General features: G+C 44.2%; 1 protein-coding gene and 1 pseudogene across 3 annotated transcripts in view; one reads left to right on the top strand and one right to left on the bottom strand.

The window, feature by feature from the left end:
• The first annotated feature begins 798 nt into the window (after positions 1-798).
• Positions 799-20,323, top strand: part of ATG7 (autophagy related 7) — a 272,173-nt gene continuing 252,648 nt past the window's right edge. For 2 of the 3 annotated variants that reach the window (XM_037728835.1, XM_037728837.1), the window contains exon 1: positions 799-870. The gene's annotated coding sequence lies outside the window, so the exon portion shown is untranslated. Of the gene's footprint in view, positions 871-8,072; positions 8,148-20,323 lie in introns of all 3 variants that reach the window. The other variant, XM_037728836.1, reaches the window with a different exon arrangement.
• LOC108284648 lies at positions 15,984-17,097 on the bottom strand (annotated as a pseudogene).

Genomic DNA, 20,323 nt, shown 5'->3' with positions numbered 1-20,323 from the left:
GATCTCTTGACCTCGTGATCCACCCGCCTCGGCCTCCCAAAGTGCTGGGATTACAGGCGTGAGCCACCGCGCCCGGCTGGTTCTGTTCTTTCATATGTAACTTGGGGATATCTATCAGGACTCTTGTGAGAATTAGAGATGTAAAACCCTGAAAACATGGTCACCAGTCAATTAATAGCAGTCATGACTCTTGTTATGATGAGTCTAGAGTGGTACATCAGAGTTAATTTGTGAAAGGCCTTACAGGCCAGATAGAGAAAGCTGTCATAATCACTGCTGTTATTTTCAACACATGTCCAGTGCCTCTCACATGCATAGTATGTAACCAACAAGTATTGACAGGGAATAACTTTATCTCACTGACAGTGGGAGCTATGAGAATGATGGCTGGTTTAGAAAAGGCAGGTTGGTCACTGTGGACGTTCACTGGCCTTTCACCACCAGAATTCTCATCTGACTCTCCACACCTGCCACCCTGATGGCCCCTGTGCTGCGCTTGATGCCGCCTCTCTTGGAGAATGGCCATGGTGATCATTCCTGTTATCCTTTGAAATCAAAACAGAGAACGTGGAGCACTTTTTTAAAAGCCTGAAGGGAATGTAGACATTCCGACACATGGTAAGGTGTCTCCCTAGTCTCTCCTCGGCTCTCCCCCGGGGGCGTCACCGCCCCCTGATGCCCCGCCCTCCCCACAACTCTAGTTCCTCCCAAGACTCAAGTTCCTCCCACTTAGCCCGGTGCTAGGGGCGCATTTCCCCGGCTTGCCTCGCCTTCTTTGCGCACGCCCGGTGGCAGGCGTGGGCAGGGCCGCGTTGCGTCATCAGGGCGCGCGCCGCAGAAAGCGCTGTGGTTGCCGGAAGTTGAGTGGCGGTAAGTGAGCCGCTGCGGGTGAGGGTGTAGTGGGGTCTTACTGGGTCGGTTTTGGAGGCCAGGAGTCAAGGGGCGAGCTCGCCAGGGAAGGCGAGGGTCACAGCAGGTCTCAGGATCCTCCTCTGCCCGCTTCTGGGCGGTCCTTCTTTCTCCAGGGACTCACTGATTCCGGCTGTCGCCCTTCCTCTGTAGCCGCGTCCCCTCAGACTGGTTCAGTCCGGGGTCTTCTGACTAGGAAGCTCCTGCTAATTTCCTATTAGCCCCTCCTGTCCTCTTGGTAGGAAATGCTCAGAATCTTCAATGTTGGAACACGGGAGATAGGACATTTGGATTCCCAACCTGGCTGTGTCTGGATTTCCCTGTCCCTGGCACGTTCCTTCCCGTTCTAAGTTGCTTTTCCTTCATCTGTAAAATGGGAATGATAATCTGTCATTTGTTACATGAGGAGATTAAATAAGTTTACTTTCTGAGAAAGTTCTCGATTCCATGATTACAAGGTTAGAAACTAATGCATAATAAGAATCAATCCGGTAAAGTAAATGTAGGTGTTAGAACATTTGTCAGAAATAGAGTCAAACTGTTAATTTTACCGGAATGAATTTTATAAGTACCGTACTAACGTACACGATGTTGGAGAAGTAAAAGCCAAACTGGGTGGGTGTGTGCACGTGAGAGCAGTTTCCTGATTTTTAAACACAGGCGACTGTTGCAATTTTTAAAAAAATTGGCAAGTAATTCTGTTTTTTAAAGACATTGGCAATTCAATTTTTACAAAACCTTGTTCAGCTGTAACCAGTCATATCTGTGGCTGTCAGTTTGGGACCTCTGGGTCCCAGACTCCCTTTTTCATTGACTACTTAAGATTTTTTTTTTTTCTCTGACACCTCTGCCCACTGGCCAGATTTCTTCCAGTGACAGAAAGCTTTTCTGGTTGCTCCTGTTTAGTCCTCTCCCAGTTTTGACTCTTAGGTTGAGCTGAAAGCAGCTACTCAGTAATCTCAGCTCACTGTTTCCCCTTCAGGCTCTTAGAATCACTCTTGCCCTACATCATTGAAAGCTGCTGGTTCGTCTTCCTCTTCCCACCTTTTTTTCTCTAGGCTAAGCATATTTAACGTATTTGCTCGTAGTAAACTTAACAGTGACAGCAAATTTTGTCATGTTTTGTTATATCCCCAGCATATAGAGCAATGCCTAGCATATATGCTCATTAAATATTTGTTGAATGAATGAATAAAACAAATATTTGCCCGTTGTGTGCCTGACATTATTGTGGGCACTGGTGATCTATCAGTAAAATAAGATGAAAAAGAACTCTGTTTTATGGCATCTTCTAATAATAGTGGTAATCGCGGTGGTGGTGGCATTGTCAATAAGGGTTGGTAGGTGTTTCAGATCCTGAAACGTACCACAGAAAGAAACAGGGTCATGGGATGGAGAGTAACTTGGGGGAAGCATAAAAGCTAGCTCATCAGGGATGGGTTCCCTGAGGAAATGACCTAACACTTGAATAAAAAGGCCAGTCTTGGAAAGGCTCATGTTGCTTAACTGCTCTCCCATCCCCCAGTGCTGCTCCAGTCTTGTTAAGCTGCTTGCACATGTGTCCCACGTCTAGCCCTTTGCTTCTATTGCTTCGAACATCTCTCCTCCCCCTTCCATTTATCTTGGCCAACTCCTTCCTGCCCTCATGTGACATGATTTTGAAATCCTTTAAGAGCTGAGTACTGGACTTTCCATTATTCAACCACAAGTGCCCTTTTCTGTTCCTAGCCAGCATCTCATTATGGAGAATAATGTGTATCTTACTCATTTCTGTATCCCCAGCTTGCAGTACAGTGCCAGACAAAGAGCTCAGCTAAAACTCTGTGTCTGGCACGCACTACAAGCTGGGGATACAAAAATGAGTAAGATACACATCTCTGTCCTCAAAGAGTGTACTTTTCTTTAAGTCAAGGAGATAGCAATGATGTGGCATGAAGCTATTGCAGAGATTTGGTAGAGGAGGACTTAGAGTGCTCATAAGTCAGGCTAACTCATCAGAGAAGGCTTCAGTGAGGAGGTGCTGCTTTAGCCAAGACCTAAAGGATGAACAGGATTTGATAGGTGAAGAGGGGTGCGAGGTGGGATGAGCAAAGGGCTAGACTAGAGGTGAGAATACATGGCCTGCTTGTGGTTCACCGGAGTGGCAGTGTGGAGGTGTAGGATGAGAGGTGACTGGAAAGGTAAGCAGTAGCCACATTGTGAAGAGCCTTGTGAACGATAACATGTTAAGAGCACATAGACTTTGGGATCCAAGATAGCTTCATACCGATATTTGCTTTGCCACTGAACTAGTTTTGTGACCCTGGGCAAGTCACTTCCTTTCTAAGCTTCAGTTTCCTCATCTGTAAGGAGAAATAAAAACTGAATGAGGTGATGTGTTACTCACTTGGCGCAGGTAGATGATAAACACTCAATAAACAGTAGTCATTAATATTACCAGGTCCAGAAGTTTGGACTCTAAAGTGTGGGGATGAGGGTGGAGAGCAGGACACCGAAGATTTGAAGATTTTTTTTTTTTTTTTTTTTTATCAAGTCTCACTCTGTTCCCTGGCTGGAGTGCAGTGGCGCCATCTCAGCTCACTGCAACCTCTGCCTCCTGAGTTCAAGCAATTCTCCTGCCTCAGCTTCCCGAGCACCTGGGACCAAAACAGGCGCACACCACCACGCCCAGCTAACTTTTATATCCCTAGTAGTGATGGTGTTTCACCATGTTGGCCAGGATGGTTTTGATCTCTTGACCTCGTGATCCACCTACTTCGGGCTCCCAAAGTGTTGGGATTGCAGGCATGAGCCACCATGCCTGGTCAGGACACTGAAGATTTTAAAACAGATGTGACATCCTTTCATCGTTTTAAATTACTCAGGCAGCAATGTGGTGATTACATTGGACCGAACAAGACAAGCAGGGCACCAGCTGGGGACAGTTGCAGTGATCCAGGTGACAGGATGATGTTCTGGATGAAGGCAGTGACAGTGGAGATGGAGAGGGTTGAAAGAAGTTGAGAGATTAAGGGGGTGGAATTTGCTGGACTTGGTAACTGATTGGATGAAACAGAGAGGAAGGGGACAAGAATCAGGATCCTGGTGGCAGGAAGGCAGAAATGAATTTGCTGTGTGGAGTTGAGCAGTAACAAAATTCTGTGACTAGTGTCTCTGATTGATTAGCCCTGACCTCCTCTTTGATTTTATTGGAAGTCAGTTTGCCCCCTGCGTCCATTTCTACCCATGGGATTGAAATTCACTAATGTCTTCCTCTCCTCTTTCTATCTCTTGATCTCCCCACCCTTCTCCAGTTTGATTAAGGCCTGATTGTATAATCAAGGGAGAATAAATACTGGAGGTGCTGCTCTGTTAATTGATAATCAATATGTATTTCCATAATCTTGGCAGACTGAGGAACAGCCTATTCACTCCACCTCAGACCAGCTTCAGAATAATCACTTTTGGGATTTCCTCACACCTTCATCCCAGTTACCATCCTTGAACTTGCTCCGGTTTGTCAGCCTCTCTAAGTGTGTGGTACTGAAAGGAAGTCCTCTTTTCTTGAGGACTCTAACCATGCAGGGCAAGACTGCACTTTTCTTTTGGTCACCTAAGGCCCTGCCAGCTCCATTGTAGACGCATTGTGCTTTTACTCTATTACACTAGTGTGCCAGCAGACAGGCCCTCAGCACGGCCCAGCCCTCCCCGTATCCTCAGACAGCTCTCTTGTCCATTTTCCTTTATGTCTTCCACATATTCATTCCTCTCCTCAACCTCGTACCTTGACTTTTGCTCCACTAAGTTGCAGCCATCAATTAAGGCTTCTCAACTTCCTCTTCTATTCTTTACAAACTGATCTTTAGCTGACCCTATCCTTTTGCCTTTTATTCTAATTCTGTGATAGAAATGGTGTTTAAGACTAAGTCCTCTATTTGTGCTTGAGATCCCATCTCCTCCTTTGCCTCAAGGACCGGGTTCCATCATTTGTTCATTTTCTTTACCGTTTCATGAGCCCTTCCCATTTAAGTATTCTCTGTTTACCCTCATTTTGGAAAAAACAAAAACCCTTCAATTAACCTGTGCTGCACCCTGTCACGTCTCTTTTATCCAGCCACCTTTCTTGGAAGAGTTATCTGGAGTTGCTACCTCTGCTTCCTTAAGTCATCACTGAAATCCTGCTCTCATCCCACCACTCCCCAAAGCCATCAGACCTCAACATTGCCAGATACCTGACCACTTTTCCTTCCTTATCTTTCTTGGCACATCTGACATTGCTGACCTTGCCCCTCACTTAGGAAAACCCAGTCCTACTTTGTATTATCTCTCAAACTCAAAGGAGTCTAAAACTAAGCTCCTCATCTTCCCTCTGAACCTGCCATTGTTTCTCCATTTTTGAATCTTGCCAATTCCCCTCCTTCCATTTAGTCATCCAGAACAGAGCCCTGAGAGTTGTCTCAGGCTATTTCTCTGGTACTACCCCTCCTTTCTGTCTTCCAAGCCCAGGCAGTCATCAGAGTTCTATAGATTAACTTCCTTGCTATCTCCTCCATTTCCTCCCTCGCTGCCTCAGTTCAGGCCCCCCTCCCTTCCTGCCTGTCTTTCTGCACAGCCTCCCAGCTGGTTGCCCTGCCTCAGCAGTCTGGTCCTCACTGCTGTGGATTGCCTTTACTAAAATAGAGATCTATGCTAAAATACAAATGCATAGTTTTTCACATAAGGCTCTTCATGATATGGCCTTTGCCTGTTTTTATGGCATGGTCCAGCTACTCTGCCCCATGTGCCTCTCCTTGCTGCCATACAGAACCCATTTGTGTTTCCTCAAAATACCGTCCTATTTCATTCATTCATTGTTTTAGTCATCAACAAGTACTTATTAGGCACCTATGAGGTGTTAAGACTGAGTCAGGTGCTAGAAAAACAATGATGAATGGGGGAAAATGAGAAGCTGACATGGTTCCTTTCTCATAGAATTTTTATTCTACTGAGGAGGATAACTGCATATGTGCTATGAAGATGAGGTACTTGGTGCTGTTTGAGGATTAGAATATAGCAGGATTGACCTAATCAGGAGGTGAGGAAGTCAGGGAAGGCTTCCCTCGGAAGTGATGGTTGAGCTGTGATTTGAAGTGAGCAAAGAAATTTCACTAGATGACGGGTATGTAGAGGTGGACAAGAACATTCTAAGCTTGTGCAGAGGCCATGGGGTGTTTGTGGAGTCGATGATGTGGAGCTGAGTCAGCTTCCTCCCTTTGCCTGGGGAGTCCCTACTCCCTACCTCTAGCCTCCTTATCCAGGGTTCCATTGCATGGGGCTCATGCTGCCATCTAATGCCCCCCTCTTTCCCAGCCATCTAGGGTGGGTTTGGAAGTTTGTGGAACTGTTTTATGTTGCTTTGTTTGTGACATTGACCAGAGGGCATTACTGCATTTATTGAGAGAGAGCTAGAGATGCTGAACATTCTGCACCATGCAGAGATAGCTCTAAACAAGAAAGAATTGTCCCATCCAGCATGCCTGTAGGGCCCCTGTTGAGAATCTACTTGGATGTTCTTAAAACCTTAGCTTAAGGGTTTCTATAGGACGTTCTTAAACCTTGGCTTGGCTGGGTACAGTGACTCATGCCTATAATCCCAGCTCTTTGGGAGGCCGAGGTGGACAAATCATGAGGTCAGGAGTTCGAGACCGGTCTAACAAACATGGTGAAACCCCATCTCTACTAAAAATAAATTAGCTGGGCATGGTGGCGAGCGCCTGTAATCCCAGCTACTCAGGAGGCTGAGGCAGGAGAGAGGCAGGAGAATCACTTGAACCCAGGAGGTAGAGGTTGTAGTGAGCCGAGATCATGCCATTGCACTCCAGCCTGAATGACAGAGCGAGACTCTGGCTCAAAAAAATAAAACAAAAGCCTTGGCTTAAGAGTTTCTGTAGGAAACAGTGTTGCCTTATCAGTCTAATTTAGATGTCCCTTCTCCTGTAACATTCTGCGCAAACACCAGGCTGTACTGTACTTGTTTTACCTCCAAATTGCTATACTCTGATTCCTCTTCTGTTTTGCTGCCTGCTTTGCCTTCAAAATTATTAGCTCTTTAAAGGTGGGGATCATAGCTTTTTTGCTATCGAACACTGAAATGTAGCACAGGGCCAAGTATATAACTGTTTATTGAAGAAATAACTAATGGAAACTCTTAATTTCTTTCTTTCTTTTCTTTCTTTTTTTTTTTTAAGGCAGAGTTTCACTCTGTCACCCAGGCTGGAGTTCAGTAGCACAATCTCAGCTCACGGCAACCTCCGCCTCCTAGGTTCAAGCCATTCTTAAGCCTCAGCCTCTCGAGTAGCAGGAATTATAGGTGCCCACCACTACACCTGGCTCATTTTTGTGTTTTTGGTAGAGATGGGGTTTCACCATGTTGGCCAAGCATGTTACTGGTGAACAATCTGATGTTAGTCCTGCTTTTTAAGTGCCTCCTATGGGCCACATGTATGCATTTTCTAGTTCAATCCTTAAAATAATTCTGCACAGTAGGTGATATCCCCATCAAACAAGAGGAAATGGACTTGGAGAAGTTAAATGACTTGTCCAAGGTGATGTGGCTAGAAAATATCAGAGGCAGGATTTGAACTCAGGTCTCTCTGGCTCGTGAACCTATGGCCTTTCCGGTCTAGCAGACTTGAAAGGTCCAATTGCTTTCTTGAATTGCGATGTAGGGCCCTATATTTACCTCTATGAAATTTCAAATCTTGTTAAAATAGGCCTGCTATTCTAGATGGTCAGAATTTTTTTTATTCTGAATTTTAGTCACTTGTATTGCCTGTTTCTTTCTGTGTCATGACTTGTATAAAATTGATAAGTAAATCTATATCATTAAGTCACTTGCAAAATGTGGTAATAAGAATACTTTATTGAATATATTTATTTATTTGCATATTCCCCCTGCTGTTAGCCCCAGCACAGGGTTCAGTGCACATGAAGTGCTTAGTAAATATTGATAAATATTCATGTGGATAAATAAAATAAATTTGATAGGCGCAGAGACTAAGCCAAAGACCTACCACTGTTAGCTTCTTTCTAATTAACATTAATTCATTCAGTTACCCAGATCCTTTGAATAAGATTATTTTACCAGTTCTTAATCCTCTAATTATGTCAGTATCCAATTCCTGAATATTCATCTCATCCATCAGGATTTCTAGAACAGCCTTGTGAGAGACATTTCTGAGGTCTGTATATCCTGTGTCCATGATTCTTCCCTGATCAAGGTAGGAATACAGTTATTCTGCCATGACTTTTTCTTAGAAAAACCATATTGTGATTACTTAGGGCTGTTTCATATAGTTATGCAGGCTGTACCCTGCACAAGAGGCCAAAGCAAAGGGAGTTCCATTTATATCATAGGTATTGTGGGTATAGGTTTGTAATGACAATGGCAGAGAAGGCTACAATGTCTTGAGCTAATGTAATCAATATGTTTACAACATTTCTCTAAAGGAAGTAAAATCTTGAAGAAGGGGTGTAATTTTCTGATTGCACCAAGGAGCTGAGTGGACTAGAGTGCACTAGTGCATCACAGATTTTGCTTTCCTGGGAGCAAAACTTCTGTTCAGTAGTCTGTAGAACCCATCTTTATTCTTCTCTTTGAAAAATCAAACATTTTGAAAATATGAAATCTGGCCTTCGCTTGGCCTAGTCCTTCTGTACCTCTCCCATTTCTTAGGATTGCTTAAAGATCACCAGAAATGAAAACCACAGAGATGTTATTATTCAGAAGCAAGCCTTCATAACTCAGCCAGCTTTTAGGAAACTATCACAGATTTTAGTTGTTGGTTGGCATAGGGCTCCACAGTGATTCAGATGAATCCAGGTGGCTGTCTCAGATGAACAGAGCAATGGGCGACACTGTTGATCAGTGGAGGTAACAAAAGGACTCAGAAGTAGGCACGCTGCCCTCCACCTTCCTGGCAGTACTGCTTCCTCTCCTCTCTTTCCCACATTTTCTCAGCTGTCACTGTCCCTCTCATGTAAGCTTCTTAAACCCCGTAATGCTGGTATTCAGTGCATCCATTCTCAAACACTGAGGCTGATGGACACCAGATTGCTTGTGAAGGTGAAGGATATTATGGCAGAAGGAAACCAAAATAAAAGAAAAAATAGCTCTGGAAGTAACCAATGAGCAGGACAGATACAGTTTGAAGACTGTTACTGCTTGTTGTCTGGTTGACCCACTGAAGAAGAAATCACGTTAATTCAGAGGTGGCTCAGATGGAGGTGAGGAGGACAACTCACCCATCTTAGCAATTATCCTAACTGCCCGTGTGATCAGCTGTTACCACAGAAATCACCTGAAAGCACAGTCACAAACCCATTTGGCTGACTTGATGACTTGATGTCTTGTGGAGACATTAGTTTGGCTCAGGGACATCTTGACTCTAATGCAACTTTTAAAAGGAAGTGAGGTTTCTGTACCCAGCTGGTTCCTCTGTGGGAGTCCTGAGTTCTCATCTTCCGGTAGAGCCTACTCTTTCTTCTAAGTTTAGAACTTCTTTCCTTCTTTTGGAAGAGAAGGCTTTAAACCTCCCTCTTTAACAGCCTTGCAGATTGTTTCCGAAACTCATGAGGTTGCAGAAGCATCATTAGTCTATAAAATGTGCATTGGCTCCATATGCCAAAGCAGCCCCCTCCCCACTCCTGGTGATCTCCACCTCCTTTTTACACGTCGGCAGCTAAGAACATATTCTGTTTGTCAGCGGGACTTGGTCATGCAGTTTGGTGCTTATTTTAATGACTGCCAGAGCTTGCAGCCCCACAGCTGGGAAAATGAGAATAGAAGCCTGCTCTATGTGCTCCATTTTGGCCCAGAGAAGGTACTTCAGGGCCAAATTGCAGTTATTCTGGCACTTCTGCTAAGTGAATGGCCCCACTTGGGATCAGAGAAATCGGACACTGAGTGCTCGCTGCACTTTAGAACTTGCTCTTTTGGACTTCTTGATGACCTGTAGTGGAGCACTGACCATTTCCTTTTAATTAAGCCTCTGTTGCAATTGCAGCGCTATTTTGAGGGAGGCAGACTTTAAATGAGGCATGTTTTAGGCAGAGAAAGTTTTCATAGTCAGCATGGGGAAGGGGAACCACATTAGTCAGGCATTATTGGCTAATATGGGGCAGTAACAAGGAAAACTACCAGCAGCTACCGTTTATTGACTGCTTGCTGTATACCAGGCACCGTAGCAAGCACATCACCAACATTTAGCCCTGCCAGCAAGTTCTGGAGTAGGTATACCTGTCCTTATCTTACACCTGAGTAAATCCAGGTGCAGTGGGGTGAAGGAACCTGCCCTATCCTGCCCTGGGCTTCTCAGCCAGTGGAAGGTGGAGGTGGAATCCACACTCGGGTTTACTTGACTAAGACCAGATTCCTGACTGCATTACATTACCTCTGCTTTTAGCATTCTTTCCCTGAACCATTAAAAACTTCTCTGCTCGTGGCTGAACGTGGTGGCTCACGCCTGTAATCCTAGCACTTTGGGAGGCTGAGGCAGATGGGTCACCTGAGGTCAAGAGTTTGAGACCAGCCTGGCCAATGTGGTGAAACCCTGTCTCTACTAAAAATATAAAAATTAGCTGGGTGTGGTGGCACATGCCTGTGATCCCAGCTACTTGGGAGGCTGAGGCAGGAGAATTACTTGAACCCGGGAGGTGGAGATTGCAGTGAGCCGAGATCATGCTGCTGTACTCCAGCCTGGGTGACAGAGCGAGACTCTGTCTCAAAAAGCAAACAAAACTCCTCTTCTGTCCTAAAGCAAACAGACAAAAACCTAAAACACACACAGAAAAATTAGAGTGAGATAATTTTTAGCATTGTCAAGTGGTTTGATTATGGACACTAGAGGTCTGTGGGTCTAGTTTTCCTAAACACAGGTTCTTTTGTTTTTGTGTTTTCTCTCCCTCTGTTGTTTATATTCTACAATTACTTCTTCACTTTAAAATGAATTACTTCTTCATTTAAAAATTCTATACTTCTTCATTTAAAAAAAAATCCTACACTTCTTGATTTAAAAAAGTCCTACACTGGCTTAATATTTGCTGTGTCCAAGCCTATTAGACCCCTGCAGAGGGAGAATGGTTGGGCAGTCTCACTCCAGGAAGCGCTTCTGCTTCAATGAATTCCATAAGCAGCCAAGCCAAAATACTTTCATCCTCAGCTTCTTTAATAACAAAATGCCAGAAAACTTTATGGAAATGATTTCTCATTTAGGCTCCTTATTTAGAGCAATGAATTGCTTTTTACCAAAGCAAATTTAAGTAGGTCATCTGTGAACTGTTGGATGAATACAGGAAGGTTCTCTTTGTAGGACTGGCGTAGTTTAAAGATAGGGGTTTTGTTCTACTTTTTTTTATTTTTTGAGACGGGGTCTCTCTCTGTTTCCCAGGCTGGAATACAGTGGTGCAATCATGACTCACTGCAACTTCGATTACCTGGACTTAGGTGATCCTCCCATTTCAGCCTCCTGAGTAGTCAGGACCACAGGCGTGCACCACCCCTTCAGGTTAATTTATAAAAATTGTGTGTAGAGATGAGTTCTTACTATGTTGCCCAGACTGGTCTTGAACCCTTGGGCTCAAGCAGTCAGCCTGCTTTGGCCTCCCAAAGTGCTGGGATTACAAGTGTGAGCCACTGTGCCTGGTCTTTTTTTTCTTTTCCTTCCTGAGACAGGGTCTCACAATGTCACCCAGGCTGGAGTGCAGTGGCACAATCATGGCTCAATGCAGACTCAACCTCCTGGGTTCAAGTGATCCTCCCACCTCAGCCTCCCAGGAAACTGAGACTACAGGCGCCTGGCACATTTTTTTATTTTTTGTAGAGATGGGGCCCACTGTGTTGCCTAGGCTGGTCTTGAACTCCTGGACTCAAGTGATCCTCCTGCTTCAGCCTCCCAAAGTGCGGGGATTACAGGTGTGAGCCACTGCGTCTGTCTCTATTGTACTTCTTTATTCAGGGATAACATACCTAAAGGGCACTGATCACAAATATTTAGCTTGTGGCTTTTTGCATAGTTACTTGCCTTGTAACCACCACCCAGCTCAAGATATAGAATATTTCCTTCTCCCCAGAAGCCTTCCTCATGGCCTTCTTAGTCAGTAGCCCCACCTCACCCTGTAATCACTATTCTAACTTCTGTCAGGTTGATTGGTTTTGCCTGCTGAACAGAGTATAAAGCTGTGTGTATCTGGGTGATAAAATTGTTCTTACTGTTTTATTTTGGAGCAGTTTCAAACTTACAGATATATTGTAAGAATAAGACAGAGACCTTCCATTTATCCATCTCCCAGAGACTCCCATTCAGCTTTTGTCCCAAAAATGCCCTTTCATAGTGGAGCATCATCCCAGGATCCCATGTGGCCCCCAGCTGTCAGTCTTTGTGATCAATCTGAAATTGTCTTCCTTTGACTTTTAAGATGTTGGCACTTTTGAAGACTATAATCCTGGTCATTTTGTAGAATGTTTTTCAGCTTGGGTTTATCTGATGTTTCCTCTCATGAGATCCAGGTTATGTATTTTCATCCGAACACCACAGATGCTGTGTTCTTTCCATGGCATTCTATCAGATAGCACACAGTGTCTGTTTGTCATGTTGCTGCTGGTGTTAACTTTAATCTCTTCATTAAATTGCTATCTTAATGACCAGATTTTGTCACTGTAGCTACCAGTATGCTTTCAGAAAGGAAGGTTTATTCTTGACTACTTTTGTATGCATTAAGGTTTTATTTGCACTGATTTGTGCATGTGTGTTTCCTGTCTGCTAAAGTCTTAGTCCTGAAAAAACAATAATAGGGTTAGAGACCTAAGTCATATGGCATATCACCATATGTTCTTCATGATTCCTTATTCCATATTCCATGGCAACTAGCTTCGGGGGTTTGTTCTCACAGTCATACAAGCTTGGGTTATTTCTTTCTTTTGGGGAGGAGATCTATAAAAAGTTCCCTGTTATTGTTTTGTGTTGTTTTTCTTGTTTTATTTTTTGAGACAGGGTCTGGCTCTGTCACCTAGGCTGCAGTGCAGTGGCACCATTTTGGCTTACTGCAGCCTCAATCTCCCAGGCTTAAGCGATCCTCCGCCTGAGTCTCCCAAGTAACTGGAAACACAGGTGCCTGCCACCACCATGCCCACTAGTTTTTTTTTTTTTTGTATTTTTTTTAGAGACGGAATGTTGCCCATGTTGCCTAGGCTGGTCTCAAACTCCAGACCTCAAGCCGTCCTCTCGCCTCAGACCCCCAAAATGCTGGGATTACAGGTGTGAGCCACCTTGCCTGGAAGATAAAGGTTTCTAAAATTCATCCTAGTAATGATTGAGAGCCGCTCTGCAAGGGACTAGGGACATTGAAAGGAATATAAGCCAGGATCTGTATTTGTGAAAGTTTGGTGGAGGCAGACAGGTAAGCAAAGAGTTGAAAAACAATACCAAATGTGTAGGTAGCTTAGAGCCAGGAATGATTAAGTATAGCTGCCAGGGGAGGAGTATGAGGGGAGTGAAGACAGGTGAGGCACCTCTGAGAAGGCTTTCCCGGGCAGGTCACCTCCGAGCTGGCTTTTAAAAATGTCAGACAGTCACAGAAGCAGGGTGAGGGAAAACAGGGAGCACTTTTCAGACAGAGGGGCTGTCGGTTCTAGGCCATGGGGGCCTGAGAGCCGCTGTTAGAGGAGCATCAAGTCAGAGGTGAGGAGTGACAGTGCCATAGGGTAGGACTAGAAAAGTGGGAAGGCAGCAGCAGGGGTCTGGGAGAAAGCATAAGGAAACCATCAGAGGTGTGGTCATATGCCTGCTTAGGACATAGAATGCTGCTAATTCAGTCTTTCCGGAGTGTTATGAGCCTCAATAAATATCAAATGAGCTTCGTCTTGACTTAATGATGCTGAGAGATGTGTGAGTGTTCTGAGTAGACTATATTTACCAGTTCATAAAGAAGTATTTGCAGCATTACAAGGTGCCTATTGCAGACCAGCAGATGTGGCCTTAGAAACTGGCCTTTGTCCTCAGCAGTCCTCACTGATCTCTACTGCCCTTTATAAAGATTATGCCAAAAATGTCAGTCTCCGTCAAAACAAAATACATTATTGGCACCTTCAAACAATCAAAGGATAACAGATTTTGAAGATCATTTAGTCCAGTGATCAGCAAACTACAGCCTGTGGGTTTTGTGCCAAGGGCATTTTTTGTGTAGTCCAAGAGCTTAGAAATTTTTTTTGCAGTTTTTTAAGGGTTGTTAAAAAAAAATAAATAACAGACTGTTTGCGGCCTGCAGTGCCTTAAAATATTTACTATCTGGACCTCTTAGGAAAAGCTTGCCAACCCCTGATCTTGTCTGACTGCCTGATACAGTAATCCTTTGTGCAGGTTTTACTTGGCAAATAATCATCCAATACATACTTGAACACTTCCACTAATGGAGAACTCATCTCTCTGATCTATTTCCTGTTTGGAAAACTTAAGCTGTTAGTAATTTTTAAACTCTGCTGAAATTTATCTTACTATATAGCGTCCATCCATTGGCTCTTTGTGGAAAAAGACAGCTATTATTTCATTTCAACCTTTACTGAGCTCTTACTGTGATCTAGGTACTATGCTCAGTCCTGAAGAAAAGACATGGTTCTTGTTTCAACAATCTCCCAGCTCTGATTTCTTGGAACCAAAGCAGTTGAGCTGATATCTCTCCCTTTCTCTGTCTTCTTCTTGCCATTGTATTAGGACTTTTTTTCTTTAATTGTTTTCGTTATTTTGGTATTGTTATTTTATATACATAAGACAAACTTTAAGAGGCAAAAAAGGTCATGTGGTGAAAATAAGTCTCCCCGCACTCCTCTCTCCTGACCCCCAGCAGCTTTCTTGGGAGGCAACCTTATGGCATGTTTCCTGTGGGGATTTGACCTTAAAGAACAAAAGATTTGGGTCCATTTGGACCCGAAACTTTTGATACATCCTCATTCAGTGTCATTTCCTGAGCTCCTACTCATGCTGAGTGTGACTCAGTTTTATTTTCATTAAAGTCTGAAATTTGCTCCAAGTTTGGGTGGTAGACACAGCCCCAGGCAGGTTGAATTGGTTAGCCACCCTGCTATTTCACTTTAATCTTGACTGAGCTTTTTGGCTATTGCAGACTTTCTTACACTGTGGGAGTTCCTGTTCATCATGGTGTTGAATCCTTATGAAGACCTTTCCTGTTTAATTGGCAGTGACAGAATCCCATCTTGTGTAACTCCTGGGTTTCACATCCTGAAATAGTTTGAAATAAAATCAAAACACACTTACATTGATACCTATGTCAGTTTCTTTCCTTGACTGTGTCTGAATATAATGTTGAAGTGTCATAGAAATAATCTTTTTATCTTTCTAAGCTAAGCAGAGGCCAGAGTTTCACTTGTGCACTCCAGGGTTGTACAGGCGAGCCTTCCTTTTTCAGGAAGTGGATAATGTTTGGATCTAGATTAGTGACACATAAATAACTACCTAGGGCTTACTTCTCCCAGATTCCCCTCTGAGCATTCCTTTTAAAATCTTGCCTTCCAGCTTAAAGACTATAGTGATGGGACATAGATGTGTGTGTTCCTAAGTGATACTTTTACCGTAGAGTGTCTTCTTTAGGTATTTCCAGAAGGTTCCTCATCATGCTGCTGTTGGCTTAAGACTTCTCTGTTTTCCACCTGTCATGGAACAGTTTCAACAGCTGAACATCAATTATATTCTCTTGTGAAATAGGTTCTTTGGTTCAGAATTTCCCTAAGGCCAAATAAGTCGGAAAAATATTTGAAGGATGTGCCTCTTACACAAATTACTTTTGTGCAATCATGGTTCACTGCAGCCTCAGCCTCCCGGTGGGAAGCTGTCTTCCCACCTCAGCTTCCTGAGTAGTTGGGACTACAGGTGTGCCTGGCAAATTTTTTAATTTTTTTGTAGAGATGGGGTCTTACCATGTTGCCCAAGCTGGTCTCAAACTCCTGGGAATAAGCAATCCTCCTGCCGCATCCTCCCAAAGAGTTAGGATTATAGGCATGGACTGCTGCACCAAGCCTTTTTTTTTCCTCTGTAAAAGTAGTTTGTTTCTGTTTACAAAATACAGGGAAGGAACAAGGGCAATACCTGAAACCCCTTGGTCGCACATCTTCTCAGTCTCTGCTTCTATAAATACCCTTTGTTCAACAGCAAACTCATACTGTACCCGAGTGTTTTCTCACATCTTAGCAGCTACAGTCTATAACATATGACCAGGTGGGAAATAGATGCCTCATTCACAGGGTAGGGCTCCCCTCCAATTCGTGTTCTATCTCGCTTTTGCTAATATTGAAACAGAAGTTAACTAGTTGGTCTTACTATTTGTTTTTAAAAACTCTGTCATGAACAAGTGGGTTATAGGCAAATTATGTCTGTACAACTCCTGGAATTGTTTCAAATAAGTTTATAGGCAGTGACTAAGGCCCCTTCCTCTTTCTGATCTTTCTAGGTCCCAGGCTGCCTTCAGCACCTGGACTGCCGCCTGGGTCTCCCACATCCCAGCGCAGTGATGGAGGAAGGGCAGGCCAGGCCAAGCATGAGGAATAAGCAGTCTATGTTGGGCTCAGACCAGGAGTCTATGGTCTTGAGACCTCTGTTTGTCAGTTTTCTTCTCCACATTCTCTTCCACCTATTTCTGCAGCCTCACAAGCTGTTTTTACTTCTGGTAGTGGATCTTGACCTTCTCCTTCCTCTTCTCCAGGTAGCTGTCACTGGCTGTTACTTCCAGCCAACCTCATGAACCAGCCACCCCCAGGTAGACAGGCTTTATTTTAGGCTTCAGATGCATAATCTTGAAGGTGAAAGGAACCACCATCTGCTTTTTCTTGTCATAGGTTGGTCCCATCAAACACCTTGAAGTGGTTCAGGACAACCTGTCCTTGCTTGGTCTTGTGGGGTTACATGCCCTGCACAGTCTGCGAAAAGATTCAGCTAGGGGCCTGGAAATGGTGGGGGCCTCGGGAAGGGTTAGTGTTCATCACTTGTGGAGGAAGACCGGGTACTTTAACTTGTTTCTGTAGAAATTGCCCTTGCAGAAATGTTGATGCCCTTGTACCACACGACTACTACCTCCTGGCCCAGTAATACCTGCTTGGCCATGATGGCTGAGGTGGCCCAGGAGAGAGACTTGGCTGTCGAGCACCAGGATCTGCCCCTCTGTCATCTTTGGCAGTCACCTGGGAAAACATCTCTTTTTTTGAGACAGAGTCTTGCTCTGTCACCTAGGCTGGAGTGCAGTGGCATGATCTTGACTCACTGCAACTGCCACCTCCCAGGTTCAAGTGATTTTCCCGCCTCAGCTTCCCGAGTAGCTGGGATTACAGGTGCGCGCTACCACACCCTGCTAATTTTTGGTATTTTTAGCAGAGACAGGGCTTCACCATGTTGGTTAGGCTGGTCTCGAACTCCTAACCTCATGATCCGCCCACCTTAGCCTCCCAAAGTGCTGGGATTACAGGCATGAGCCACTGTCCCTGGCCAACATCTTTTTTTTTTTTTTTAAACAGCTTTAGCATCTTATTTTTTACCTTTTTAAAAAAAAGCTTTATTGAGGTATAATTAGTACACAAAGTATCTGTTACCTTTTTTTTGAGACAGAGTTTCTCTCTGTGGCCCAGGCTGGCATGTAATGGTGTGATCTCAGCTCACTGCAACCTTTGCCTCCGGATTCAAGCAGTTCTCTTGCCGTAGCCTCCCGAGTAGCTGGGATTACAGGCATGTACCACCACGCCTGACTGACTTTTGTATTTTTAGTAGAGACAGGGTTTTGCTATGTTGGTCAGGCTGGTCTTGAACTCCTGACCAAGTGATCTACCCACCTCTGCCTCCAAAGTGCTGGCATTACAGGTGTGAGCCACTTGACCTGGACGTGTCTTTTATCTTCTAAGTAGTCATCCTTAGTCACTTTTACCCAGCTACCGAAGTGCTGTAGATTAGAGTTTTCTTTTTTGTCTTTGTGATCCTTTGGCACTGGTAAAATTCCATCTTGATGACCTCAGCAGGCCATCAAAATTATGATAAAAACAAAGTTACATTTGTCCTTTAAGAGAAAGTTGTAAATGACTGACGTGTAGGGACTGATAGTCTGTCACACGGAGGGTTTTAGATGAAATACTTTTGTACCACTGTCTGCAACTGTGCTGATTTCCTTCCACATTGGACAATGGCTCTGGCCACGGCCTTTTTGTTTTGACTGTTGGAGAGTAGGTTAGCAAGGGAATGTTTTTTCAAAACGGTTGTTTTTTAGCATGTGTGAGGCTGATGGGCAGTAGAAAGTTTCTGAAAAGAGGTTTCTTCCTTCAAGGCAGTATAGTATAGCGACGAGAATAGGGGCTTGGAAGCAGGCGGACCCGGGTTAGTCATCTCAGCTCTACCACTTCCTGTGTGACTCTGGGCAAGTTACTTAAAGCTCCCAGTGCCTCAGTTTTCTCTTCTGTAAAGTAGACATAATCTTACCACTGTCAAGGGAATAACATGTAACCTATTGTCAAGGGAATAACATGTATACTATTTAATGTAGCGCCTGGCACAGAATGAGCATTTAATAAGAACAGTTACTAATATGACTATTACTACTGCTGTTATTTAAATAGTTTTGAACAGGATATTATCAAAATAGCAAGTACAGTTTATGGTAGTAAATGCCCTAATGGAAGTGTTCATCCGTCCCCATGGAGAAGGGAACTGTTAATATCCACTGACTGTTACTGACAGCTTCATAAGGACCTTAAGAGATGAGAAGTACTTTCCCTGGTAGAGAGGGCAAAGGTTTCCTAGGAACATCAGCCATGCATAAGATCAGGAAACTAGCAGGCTAAGGCTGTAGCACCTTATTATCTGTGTGGTAAGGCCAGTAAGGTTTTGTTTGTTTGTTTAAACAAGGGAGCAACCTATGCAGATCATTCCTGGTGGCAGTGTGCCATCTTGTTTGGAGGAGACAGGGGACAAAGGCAGTGACCCGTGAGCATATCACTGCAAGAGCTGAGGTGTGAGATGCTGGAGCGCGGCACGTGGCAGTGGGAATGGAGAGAAGGCAGGCAGACCTAGACAGGAAGCATGAAGTTGCATGAGGAGTATGGGCTTCAGAGTGGCATTGGAAGCTGAATCCTGGTTCTCCCACTTCCTTAGATGTATAGCCTTTAGTAGTTTTTGTATTTTAGTTTCGCCATGTTGTCCAGACTGGTCTCAAACTCCTGACCTCAGGTGATCTGTCCACCTTGGCCTCCCAAAATGCTGGGATTACAGATGTGAGCCACCACACCCGGCTTCCTTGTGTGAATTTCTTACCTCTCTGAACCTCCAGTTTCTTCCTCTGTAAAACTGGAGCTATTCCTTAGGGCTTCTCAGAGAATTGAATTCAAGTGAATACCCCTGCTTTTGTGCCTAGTTTTGGTCTATGTTCAGTAACTGTTACCTTCATGTCTTTCCAGGGGACTGTTTAAGGTTGAGCTTCTAGGAACTAGTGCTTTCTTGCATCGAGAGAGAGAAAAATTGAAGATGATGTTGAGATTTCTTGCTAGACTGTAGGGTATTAAGCAAACTAGGAAATACGGAGAAAGGGGTAGAATTTAGGGAAAATATGTGTTGACTTTTTGGATTTGTTGAATTTGAGATTTTGAAAAATCTAAGTCGTGGCTTTAAAGGACACTTAAATATACGTTTAGAGGTTAGAGCTAGAAATATAGTCCTGAGATTCATTGGCATATAGGTAGAAATTGTTGTAGAAAGTAAATGACTGGCCAGGCGTGGTGGTCACCTTTGTAATCTCAGCACTTTGGTACGCCAAGGCAGGTGAATCACTTGAGGTCAGGAGTTCGAGACCAGCCTCACCAACATAGTAAAACCCATCTGTACTAAAAAATACAAAAAATTAGGGCCAGGTGCGGTGGCTTCCATCTGTAATCACAGCACTTTGGGAGGTCGAGGCAGGCAGACCACTAGGTAAAGAGTTCAAGACCAGCCTGGACAGCATGGTAAAACCCTATCTCTACTAAAAATACAAAAAAATTAGCCGGGCATGGTGGCATATGCCTGTAATCCCAGCTACTTGGGAGGCTGAGGCAAGAGAATCACTTGAACCCAGAAGGCGGAGGTTGCAGTGGGCCGAGATTGTGCCATTGTACTCCAGCATGGGTGACAGAGCGAGCCTCTGTCTGAAAAACAAAAAAGAAAATGAATGACCTAGGAGAGGGCTGAGCATGGAACCCTTCAAAAACCAGCAGTGGAAAGAAAATACTAGCTGCATTGTGAAGGAAAAGAGAAAAAGGGAGAGATTAGAGGCCCAGAAGACAACACAGGAGGCTGTGAGAGTATTTCTCCACATGTGTGCCCCAAATCCTCAAATCACCTGTTTTTCCTTTTCTTTTTTTTTTTGGCCAGGCGGGGAGGGG

The sequence above is a fragment of the Cebus imitator genome, unplaced genomic scaffold, assembly GCF_001604975.1.
Source record: "Cebus imitator isolate Cc_AM_T3 unplaced genomic scaffold, Cebus_imitator-1.0 Scaffold281, whole genome shotgun sequence".
NCBI classification, from domain to species: Eukaryota; Metazoa; Chordata; class Mammalia; order Primates; family Cebidae; genus Cebus; species Cebus imitator.
This window is presented reverse-complemented; position numbering and strand designations above follow the sequence as displayed.